Below are 12,500 nucleotides of genomic sequence, written 5' to 3'. Positions count from 1 at the left end.
TACAGAATTTCTGATGAGAAAGAATAGGAAATATTCCATTAAACTAGATTGAGAGTACTTCATACACAGATGTTAGAAAGGAAAGTTTAATTTCATTTTCAAAATAAAGGCCCAGCTGTGAACAACAAATCAAAATCCAGGGCTGGAGAGACAGCTCAGCAGTTAAGAGCACCACTGCTCTTCCAGAGGTCCTAAATCAATTCCCAGCAACCACATGGTGGCTCCACATGTGTTTTCATGTGTATCATTCCAAGTGTTTGTCTGATGAGTTCAGTCTTAGTGACAGCAATAGTCACTGGCAGTGCCCAGTTTGCTGGAGCATTAAGATGAAGCACTCTAACAAGCAGGAAATGGGCATCTCCTTGAAGTTCAGTGTCTCCCCTATGAAAAAGCAGGTCATAGACCTTAATAAAAAGGAAAGGACAGTAAGCATCCTGGCCCATTCAGCTGTTGATGTCCCTACCATACAAGGAAGGTGAATGAGGGGAAGTACTGGAGTTAAGTGGAGTTCAAGGCTGACACACAGCTGCTTCTGCACAACAGTGATCTGCTATGGAGCAGGGAGCCAGGGGACATTGCAAGGATGTGATATAAAGACGCGTACCATGAGCTGGACGAGCTGCAGCTTTGCAAGAACTGCTTCTACCTGTCAAACCCACGGCCCGACAACTGGTTCTGCTACCCTTGCATATCTAATCATGAGCTGCTTTGGGCTAAAATGAAAGATTTTGGGGTTTGGCCAGCCAAAGTCATGCAGAAAGAATACAGTCAAGTTTGTGTTTGCTTCTTTGGCCATACCACCAGAGAGCCTGGATTCCTTTTGAAAATATTCAGGATATTACAGTCAATGTTCACAGATTACATGTGAAGCACAGCATGGGCTTGAAAAAGGCCAGTGATGAGCTGGAACTGCATCAGGGCTTCCTCCATGAAGGAAGGTTCTGGAAGTCTAAGAATGATGACTGAGGTAAGAAAGAGGCAGAATCCAGTATCTCCTTGACCAGTAATGAACCGCTGAAGGTCACTCAAGAGCCAAGAGCAAAGAAAGGACGATGTAATCAGAGTGTGGAGCCCAGAAAGGAAGAACCCGAGCCAGAAATGGAAGCAGTAAGTTTCAGACAGGAAATCCCCACAATGCCTCAGCCAGTTGACAGGGTGTCAGTGTCAACCCAGACCAGGAAGTTAAATGCCTCTTCCCCAGGAATGCTGCATCTGCATCAAAGCACTCAGATGATGAGCAATGGTGTTTGTCAGAGCATGTGCCACGACAAGTATACCAAAAATTTTAATGACTTTAAAGACAGGATGAAGTCGGAACACAAGCGGGAAACAGAGAGAGTGGTCTGTCAAGAGCTGGAAAAGTTGCGTTCTGAAATGGAAGAAGAAAAAGACAAGCCGTGAACAAAGCTGTAGCCAACCTGCAGGCTGAGATGCACAGAAAGTGTAAGCAGGTGAAGGAAAAGTGTAAGGAAGCATTTGTAGAGGAGATCAAGGAACTAGCGGCGCAGCACAAGCAGCTCATTTCTCAGATCAAGAAGCAGTGGTGTTACAACTGTGAGGAGGCGGCAGGCCATGTACCATGGCTGCTGGAGCTCGGCCTACTGCTCCATCTAGTGCCAGCAGGAGCACTGGCACAAAGAGCACAAGCGCACCTGCCACCAGAAGAGATGAGCCTGCTGCCAACTTCACATGCAGCGGTTTTTGTTCCCAAGAAGCCAAAATGGTTTAGAATTTGCCTCCTATTTTGCTTTTATTTTCTATTTTTTTTTTTTTTGTTGTTGTTGTTTTTTGAGACAGGGTTTCTCTGTGCAGCCCTGGCTGTCCTGGAACTCACTCTGTAGACCAGGCTGGCCTCGAACTCAGAAATCCACCTGCCTCTGCCTCCCGAGTGCTGGGATTAAAGGCGTATGCCACCACGCCCGGCTTGCCTCCTATTTTGCACCAGCCTTTAAACACTTTTCGTGGTGAAATTCTGCACAGTAGTTTAAATCTTTTGTTAATGCTCCTCCGGCATTTTTCAGGGGCTGAAGTAACACCATGGAGGGTATTACTCTAAATAAATATAATTGCGCATTTGTTACAGTTTCAGCAAATTTTAAAACATTTTTTAGGTTTTACAGAAATTTTATCTTTTAAACAACAAATCTAAAAAAAAAACAACAAAACACAAAAACAGACAAACAAACAAAAAACAAAAACAAAAACAGCGACAGGTGAATAAGAGAGAGTCTAACCAAGACAGAACAGAGCTGAATGTAAGAGATGCAGATGCAGCCGGGCGTGGTGGCGCACGCCTTTAATCCCAGCATTTGGGAGGCAGAGGCAGGCGGATTTCTGAGTTCGAGGCCAGCCTGGTCTACAAAGTGAGTTCCAGGACAGCCAGAGCTACACAGAGAAACCCTTTCTCAAAAAACCAAAAAAAAAAAAAAAAAAAAAGAGATGCAGATGCATCAGAAGAACAGACCACCAGGCCGTGATGTTGCTGAGCTGGTTTTGGACAGTTTGCTTTAGGTCCACAGGCCTCGCCTGGGTCTGTGCTGGTGGCATGTGATTGAATATTGGGAACATGGTTGACACAGCAGAACTAGCCCTGCATAGTTTCTCTTAAACATTTCCCAAGTGTGTTTTCATTATTTCTTTTCAATATATAACTTTTATAACAAATTATTAGCTTTGATCTTGTAGTTTAAAATTGCAGGGAAACTGGGGTAATCTTTTACTGAGCTGGATCTTAGAGAAAAATGAATATTTTAAAGTTTGCATATTTCATCTTTGTCCTGACATGAGTGCATGTAACAAGATCAGCAGCAAAAACAAAAAACAGAAAGCCAAAACCTGTATTCAAAACACCGAATTACAGCTGAGGCATACGAGTTTATAACTGAGTCCCTTCTCACCTTCCCTCCCCAGTGTCACTCTAACCCACCCTGTGTCTCCTACTCAGAGGGAGAGCACTTACATGTCATAGAAACCATTGTGTTGTAGGGGAGGGTCATTGCTACTAACAAATCCCTCACTGTACACAGTGAGAATGCATGCTCCATTCCTTGTATTAAAGATACCATGACTTATACAAAGTCCGTATTCTGCGGGATGTCTGGATATGCAGAATTACTGGTAGGACTGGAATGATAGTTGAATAACATTTATTTATACATAGATATATAAAAGACAACCAGGGAATTAAATCTAAAAAAAAAAGAAAAAAGAAAAAATGAAACTAAAAATAAATTCATTTAGAATCAAGACCATGTCTTTAATTAGCTCCCCTGAAGACCCACAAATCAAACTTTACTGTGTAATCACCAATTTTATGTCCCTGGACATGACAGATTAACACAATGTAGAGAAGTCACGTAAGTGACTTATGAGGGCTGATTAAAAAACAAAACAAAACAAAACAAAAAGATGCTGAGCATAATGGAGCCAGACACTTGACCCTGGGCTTCAGGACTTCCAAAGTCTTTTCTCTCTTTAAAGAGTTTCCTCATATCTCTGCCTCCCAGCTCTACCTCCCAATCAATACTGCCATCTGCTGGATGCTTCAGTCCCACTAAATAATAAAAAGGAGTTTTCAGTGTCTAGATTACTAGAGCTCCTTTTCTGAAAAGGAGAGCAACTGAGGCTACCCTAAAAGGGAGGGCCCTGATCACTGAATGACTTTCAACCACTGAACTTTCTTTTCCTTTCTTTTCTTTTCCTTTCTTTTCTTTTCCTTTCTTTTCTTTTCTTTTTTCTTTTCTTTTCTTTACTCAGTTGGTATTCATATACTTAGTTTGGAATTTGTTTATGAGACCTGGTCTTGTTCTGAAGCTTACGTTTGTTGAAACTCCTTTCTTTCTTCCTTCCTTCCTTTCTTTCTTTCTTTCTTTCTTTCTTTCTTTCTTTCTTCATTTTTATGTATATGAGTACTCTGTTTGCATGTACACCTGCATGCCAGAACAGGCTATTGAATCTCATTATAAATAGTTGTGAGCCACCATGTGGTTGCTTGGAATAGAACTCAGGACCTTTGGAAGAGCACCCAATGTTCCTAACCACTGAGCCAACTCTCCAACCCTTTTAAAAAATATTTTATGGGTTTACTTTAGGTATATGAGTATGCTATCTGCATGTACACCTGTGTGCCAGAAGAGGGCATCAGATTCCATTATAGATGGTCATAAGCTACCATGTAGTGGCTGGGATTGAACTCAGAATCTCTGGAAGTGCAGCCAATGCTTTTAAGCACTGAACCATCACTCTGTCCCCCCCGAAGATTAAGTTTGAAGAAAGAAACCAAACTGAAGCCATTTTGAGTAAAGCTTCCATTTTGAATAGTGGTCAAATAAAGTATAAGGTTTCAAGACCTCCCTTGGTAACAGACATCCTGCTTGGCGGATACAGACATGTACATAGAAAATTGACAACCTGGTTGGCAAATTGGGACATGAATACCAGGTAAGTCAGCCTCCAAGGTTGAGTAAACCGACCAATGAGAAAATGATAAATGTACCACAAAAAGAAATATTCCTAGGAAAGTCCCCTAGTCCTGAGTCCCAATTGGTGGGAAAGAATGGAACTGTAATTTGCTAAAGATGTTTTTGGTTTTCAAGCGTCAAAGCTCTATAACATTCTGGCTTAGTAGATAGAGGTCAAGTACATTTCAGTAGTGGAGTCTTATCTACTTCCCTAATTGATCTGAAGTGGCTTGATGAAAATAAATTTTTGTTTTCTGTCTTGACCTGGTGTTTGAGTTGTGCTGGATCTAAACAGAACCCATAAAGTTATTTGAAACTCCAACTCCCAGAAATCCTCTTGACTCCCCTTCCATAGGATGACTCCTGTAAGGCAACACACCTTGATGAGTTTTATTCACATGTGACCCAGGTGGTTCTGAGTATGAATCAGCATAGCTTTATTCTGTTCCTGACAATAGACAGTCCCACAACTCTCCTCAAATTATTCTCAAAGGATGTCCTGAAAAACAGCTTGTCATCATCATAAAATGTGTTCTGGAATAAACAGTTGAGTAGGATGCTCTTTTAGCCATCTTCTATATTAGCTGCTCAGATGGCAGAGGCACAGCAATGGGGTGCATCCACTCACACCAGGAAAAGATTCTGGAGATGTACCAGCATTGGAACAGTTTCTGCCTAGAATCACAAATGCCCAGCCCTCCCATCAGCATTGCAAGAACTTAACAGGGTGGAAATGAGTGTCATTCCAGAATCAAGATTTTGAGGCATATGGATCAGAATTTCAAGATCTTCTTTGGGTATACTTCAAGTTTGAAGACAACCTTAGCAATTAAAACCTGTTACTCAAAGCAATTTATAATTTGTAATAGAAGAGAAGAGGCATATTGAGTCATTATTTACTCTGAAAAATCTAGGAGGACAGGGCAGACACAAAATGATACGAGTATTGGGACAAGGTGAGCACAATGCACTGCATGCAATTATGAGAGTTTAAAACAAATCTTACTCAGTAAGTGAAAAGCTTACAACATACTCTTTTTCAAAAGTCCTTTATTAGGCTGGCAGTGGTGGTACATGCCTTTAATCTCAGCACTTGGGAGGCAGACACAGGGAGATTTCGGAGTTCAAGGTCAGCCAGGTCTACAGAGTGAGTTCCAGGACATCCAAGGCTGTCTCAAAAAAAAAAAAAAGAAAAGAAAGAAAGAGGGAGGGAGGGAGGGAGAGAGAGAGAGAGAGAGAGAGAGAGAGAGAGAGAGAGAGAGAGAGAGAAGAGAGAGAGAGAGAAAGAGAAAGAGAGAAAGAAAGAAAGAGAGAAAGAAGGAAGGAGAGAAAGAGAGAAAGAGAGAGAGAAAGAAAGAAAGAAAGAAAGAAAGAAAGAAAGAAAAGAGAGAGAAAGAAAGAGAGAAGGAAAGAAAAAAAGAAAGGAGGAAGGAAGGAAAGAAAGAGAGAGAGAAAGAAAGAAGGAAAGAAAGAAAGAAAGGAAGAAAGAAAGAAAGAAAGGAAGGAAGGAAGAAAGAAAGAAAGGAAGAAAGAGAGAAAGAAGGAAGGAAGAAAAGAAAGAAAGAAGGAAGGAAGGAAGGAAAGAGAGAAAGGAAAGAAGAAAAGAAAGAAAGAAGGAAGGAAGGTAGGAAGGAAAGAAAGAAAGAGAGAAGGAAAGAAAGAAAAAAGAAAGAAAGAAAGAAAGAAAGAAAGAAAGAAAGAAAGAAAGAAAGAAAGAAAGAAAGAAAGAAAGAGAGAAAGAAAGAAAGAAAAAAACAAAAAGAAAGTGCTAGGATGAGGGCTGGAGATATTGGATATTGTTCAGTAGCTAAGAGCAGTGACTACTCTTCCCGAGGTCCTGAGTTCAGTTACCAGCAGCCACATGGTAGTTCACAACCAAGGGATTTGATGCCCTCTTCTGGTGTGTCTGAAGACAGCAACAGTCTATTCATATACATAGAATAAATAAAACTTACCAAAAAAAAAAAAAGTGCTGGGATGCAAGCCCTACAGTACAGGCTAGGTCTGTACTGTAGACATTAGGCTAAAAATAACATCTGGTTCACCATGTCAACAGTCTTACTTCAAATCTGAAAGATTGGATTTGAATTCAAAAGAAAAGAAACTAGCTTTTCTTCCCAGGAATATCCAAAAATGCTTGAAGGTACATGTTGTGTGCCTCTAATGAGTCATTGAGTCATGGCTTTTATTTCTCAGAGCCTAGCAGTGACCTCCCCATATTTACTCCCAACAAGAACATGGTCTTTTTGTAGACACAGAATCTATGACAATCTAGATATCTCATATTCACAAACCAGACCTCATTTTGTTTGTTTGTTTGTTTGTTTATGGTTTATTGTTGTTTTCAAGACAGGGTTTCTCTGTGTAGCCCTGACTATCCTGGAACTCACTCTGTAGCCAGGCTGGCCTCAAACTTAGAAACCTGCCTGCCTCTGCCTTCCAAATGCTGGGATTAAAATTGTGCACCACCACTGCCCATCTTTTCTTTTTTTTCAAGATTTATGTATTATACATAAGTTTACTGAAGCTGACTTCAGACAAAGAGGGCAAAAGATCTCATCGTGGTTGTAAGACACAATATGGTTGCTGGGATTTGAACTCAGAACCCCTTGAAGGGCAGTCAGTGCTCTTAACCACTGAGCCATCTCTCCCTCCAGCCCAAAGCAGACCTCTTTTGGCTGCCTTATAACCTTGAGTGTGTCCATAAGCTCAGAACAGAGTTGTACAAATCTGTATAACAAGATGTCATCAATGTCTTCATGGTGAGTAGGATACTTTCCCAAAGTCAGCTGTCTCATGTTGGAAGTGTACTTCAACAGATTCTTTAGGCTACACGTGGGCAGGAAGTTCTTCACAAAACTTACCTCAGTCAGCTGGGAGCACTGGCTCAGGGAAGGCAGGAAAAGACTGATTTTGAAGTCCATAATCATACATCCCTTCAATATTAGGGTCTGCAGTGTAGCTGTCAGACTTTCTAGCAATCTTTCTAGAAGTAGATGACTTAACTATAAAAAGGGAATGCCATTCAGGTCCAGATGTTTGCTCTGCTGGACATTTAGGTGCTGGGACAGATAACTCATGATTGACTCTGACAGTGCTCCCCAAGTGATTACAGAGATTTCTAAGGACCTCTCTTAATCATGAGATGGGGGCAAAGGAGATCATCTCAAGAAAGTTCAAGACAATAGTAAAGAGAATGTTTTACCTTTCAGGTATCAGATGCTACTTATGCCCAAGGTCATCCTGAACACATCAAGTCAAGACTAAAATGCTCCCTGACAGAGAGTTACCAACTCAAGTCTTGTCATTTTATGTAGAGGGCACACACCATCACTGTGACTGTTTCTGCCCTCAGCTCCACAGTTCCCTCTGATCTGTCAAGCACAGAGCCATATCATTGGATAGGTGATATGAACAGGAGAACACAAAAGGACCATACATGAAACATTTAGTACTCCTTGCTTTGCAAACCTTGAGCTCAATGAGCCCCACCTTCCTAGCACAGCCTCTGTTCAGTTCATAGAGCTTCCCTATGACCACAATTATTAGCTTATTTCTCATCCCCTCAGCTCCTACCTGTGCTCAAATAGCCTTTGACCCATGGAGGAATCAGAGGCAGAAGAAAACTATTCATATAGTTCTGAGTAGAGAGCTGACATGGGATGCCATATGGTGTAAGATGTCATACCTTCAGACCTGTTTTCCCTCCATCTGGGTTTCTAGAAGAGACACTTTCTAAATTATGAACACATATGTGAGAATCAGAGCTTACTGAGGTGACAGCTTACGATGCTAGAATATCAGAAAGAGTACTAGATCAACCATTCTAAGGTCAATTAAATTCGATATAAATTCAACAATGGCTGGGAAGCCACAGCTGTACACTAATGCTTCATCAAATACAGAAAAAAAGTTTAGCTCTCGCCTGTGGAGAAACCTCCCTGTCACTCCTCACCTGAGAACTTGGTTCAGGCAGCCATTCAGAAAGCAGATAGCATTCAAATAGAAATGCTGGAGCAGGTAGAGTTTGGAGATTGGACAGAGGAATCATCTCTGTAATATGCCTCTCCTTCATCGCTCAGTTTGCAAGCCACTCCACGGGGATGCAGACTTCCCAGAGAAGGTGTTTCTGAAGGTTTGTCTTCTGCCTACCAATGCAAGGGTTCCCAGGTCTCAGTGTGTGTTTCTTTCCAATTCCTGGATGGAGCCTTGCCCAGATACCTCAAGAAGCACTAGGTGATTATAAACAGAGAAGGCCCAAACTCCAGCTTCTGACAGATCTCCTGAAGCACATCTTTTCCTTCCTTGGTCGTCCAGCACAAACTCAAGGTCTCCAGGTAGGGAGTCTCTACCAGGGCTACTGGAGGAAGGGCCATGCTCCCATTATCACCCTCAGGATGCTATGTTGTTTGCCAGTGAAAGCATCCTTGAACAGTGGTGGAAAGAGCTTCATGGGCAGGGCCTCCAGAGCAAAGGTGACTAAGGCTTCATCTTTCACCAGGCTTCTTCTGACCAGCTGCAGAATTGGGGGGTGGGCTGGGAGGGGAATTGAAGCTCATTATGATCTTCAGGTAGTCAGATGCTATGGAAACATTTAAAGGCAGAATTTTTTTAGGAAAAAAAAACACAACCTCTTTACCACATTATTACAAAAAAAAAAATTATAAGGGACCCCAGTTATTTCTCCTGCAGTGTTGGAAACCTTGTATTTCTCATTATTCAATATGTGCCTTTCTCAAGGCTACAGTTTCCTGTAGGGCCTCCTGGAGATCCACAGCACCCATTTGAACTGATCTTCCCTGTTATTCTGCCCAATAACAACCACTGATTCCCTGAATCCATTGCCCCTAGGAAGCAGGTAAATGGAGATACAAACCTGAACGCTGAACTTTTGAGGAAAACTCTCTTCAAAAATTTCTCATTTCCATCAAGTTGCATCCTCAGCCATGTATAAAATAGCAAGGCACTGCAGGCTCAGGTCTCAGGGTGTAGAGGCTGAACACTCAATGTTTCATGACACTTAGCTACATATGGAGTTCTGATTATCCCAGGCTAAGTGAGATTTGCTGCTTGAAAATAAATGGAGAGTGGAGAGATGTCTGAGCAGTTAAGAGCATTGACTGTTCTTCCAAAGTTCCTGAGTTCAAATCCCAGCAACCACATGACCACCCATAGTGAGATCTAATGCCCTCTTCTCGTGTGTCTGAATACAGTGAGATTGTACTTATCTATAATAAATAAATCTTTGGGCCACAGCAAACCTGGATTGAGCAAGTAGGGCCTACGAGAGCATGCGGGAGCGAGTGACCAGAATGACTTATCTGGTTTGGACAATGCAATCAGGTGCTCCAGTCCCAGCAAGGACATATAGTCACTGCAGGCTCCAAAGCTCAGAGTGTCTTATCTGGCCATTATAAATCCTTATATTCTCTATTCCCCTCACACCTTCCCTGTGGAGCCCCACCTCTTGAACCAAAGCTGCCACCTGATTGGATGATTGATCAGCTACACATTCAATTCTATTTGTGCTTTTACATTTATAAACTGGGTGGATCAGATGTGGGTAAGTATAAACTCTGACATTATGGTCAAAGTCCCAGACACATCCATGGCATGTTTCCACAAACACTGAACTCTGGAATACATTATCTTACTTAAATTATTATTTTTGATACTTTTCCAAGTAAGATCAAACACTGTATCAAAGTCCTATCTGGAATACATTATGTTGACTGCACTCACATGTAAGTCTCAGTAATCCTCCTGCCTCAGCAGAGGATATGGAGTAGAATATGTTCACTTAAGTCTTTATGCAAAGAAGAAAAAAGTGGAAAATAAAGACCCATTTCTAGAGACATTGCTCACACACTAATGCTTTCCTTGTTTTCTTTTCTTTGTTTCTTTCTTTATTTTTCATTTTCCTTTGTTTATTTCTTTTCCTGTCTTTTTTATTTTTCTACCTGGATGTCTTCTTCCATCCTTTCTTCCATCCCCCACTCCCTTGCTTTTCTCTTCTTTTCATAACTGTATCAGTTCTGCCATAATGGAATCATTGTCATAACAAGGCCAGAACACAGTTGTGTTGCCAAGTGACCTGAAATCAGGTGTGTATGTGGTATCTGTTAGTGGTCCCTGCCCTCTAAGGAATCCTGCTGCTCTTGAAAAGCCAAGGAATTCTATACAGATAATATACAGATAAAGGGCTCTGAAGACCTAGAGGGGAAGACTTTCTATGCTGTCCTCTTCCAGTCTCTCCTGATTGGCAGAATTTAACATTTCCCAGCCTGCCCTGACTCAGGGTGAGCTACATTGGACAGAAAAGCACACTGTGCCCCTTTTCTGTGTTGGTCTATGACTCATTTTATATTTGAGATTATGGAAATTATTTTCTGTATACCACTGGACCTTATTTTACAACATATGAAGGATTTATGGAAGAAGGTCAATATTTCAGGAGATGCAGACTTCCCAGGGAAACTCTGCACCTTTTTACCAAATTGAATGGCCTTTCTTTAATGTTAAATGGCCTTCTAAACACTCTTTTAACTTGTATGGGTTATCCAGGGTTAAAAATCATCATTTGTAGCCTGGCAGTGGTGGCGCACGCCTTTAATCCTAGCATTTGGGAGGCAGAGACAGGCTGATTTTTTATTTGGAGGCCAGCCTGGTCTACAGAGTGAGTTCCAGGACAGCCAAGGCTATACAGAGAAACTCTGTCTTATAAAATCAAAAAATTAGTTAATTAATTAATTAATACAATTTTTTTAACCAAATCATCGTTTGTGACAACCAATATGCCTTGATCAGGTCCCATACATTATGCCCTGGACCCTTTTAGTGGCAGAGCCTTCTCAAAACTTATCTTTCTGCACCTATGAAAGAATTTACTCTGTCCCTCTTGGCTTTGATGCCTAAGGCAGGAGTTATTCTCCAGAGGAAGAAATGTTACTACCACCCTATGCTGTACTTCCCCAGGCTTAGTCTGCAGTGCCTCCCAGGTTACCTCTGCCATCCTGCCATCAGCTGCCCAGGGCCAGGGTTTAGAACCCTATGCTAACCACTCCTTCCCCACAGTCTACCCTGACCTGCATTCTCATAGAGGAACCCAGTCTTGGCACACCAAACCTTCTTCTCAGAATTTCTTTCTGATCCCCCACTCTCACTCCAGTATTTTGCCAACCCCATCTGCTAGAGATTCGCCTTTCATCCCTCCCTTCTGGCAAGTACATGTGACACCCGAAGGAGAAAATAAGCATTTCTGTATCTCTTTTCATTACAAGTGACCTGTATAACTGGAAAACCTAAAATTCCCTGAAAGTCCCAGGGATTGTCCTTTCTCTTCGAAGCTGTATTTTATATCTACCATTCCACTTTGAATGAGTGTCAAAATTCTTACAGACCCTGTTTACTTACAGTGAAAGGGAAAAGATCTCAGAGGAAGCCAGAAAATTGGTGAGGACCATAGTCCAAGTATTAGCCCTGCCATCATTGAGGGTGCCTTCCTGTTGACCTGCCCCAACTACTAAAGATGCAAGTAAAGAGTCCCTGAAGGTCTTCTACCAGACCCTATTGGGAAGTTTCCAGGCTGCTGTCAGGTGCCCTAAAAATATGACAAAGACCAATCAGGTTATGAAAAAACCAAATGAGTGGCCCTGTGTGTTCTTATGAAGACTGGTAGAAGCCTAACAAACTTATTCTCCAATTGACCAAGAGGCATAGAAAAACTGGAGATCAATAACAAGCTCTAGGACTGGAGAGATGGCTCAGTGGTTAAGAGCACTGGCTGCTCTTCCGAAGGTCATGAGTTCAAATCCCAGCAACCACATGGTGGCTCACAACCATCCGTGATGAGATCTGACGCCCTCTTCTGGTGCATCTGAAGACAGCTAGAGTATACTTAGATATAATAATGAATAAATCTTAAACAAAAAATAACCAGCTCTAGATATTATGAAGAAGCTATAATTGTTTGAGGGATGTGAGAGAGAGAACTTTCCCAAACTACTAGAAGTAGCTATTAACTTTATAACTATAGAGAGA

General features: G+C 41.7%; 2 pseudogenes; one reads left to right on the top strand and one right to left on the bottom strand.

Annotated features, from left to right (window-relative positions):
- Gm13104 (predicted gene 13104) lies at positions 226-1,748 on the top strand (annotated as a pseudogene).
- Positions 7,121-8,991, bottom strand: Gm13108 (predicted gene 13108; annotated as a pseudogene).

The sequence above is a fragment of the Mus musculus genome, chromosome 4 (genome assembly GCF_000001635.26).
Source record: "Mus musculus strain C57BL/6J chromosome 4, GRCm38.p6 C57BL/6J".
Classification (NCBI taxonomy): Eukaryota; Metazoa; Chordata; class Mammalia; order Rodentia; family Muridae; genus Mus; species Mus musculus.
The sequence above is the reverse complement of the archived record's forward strand: the minus strand, read 5'-3'. Positions and strand labels throughout refer to the sequence as shown.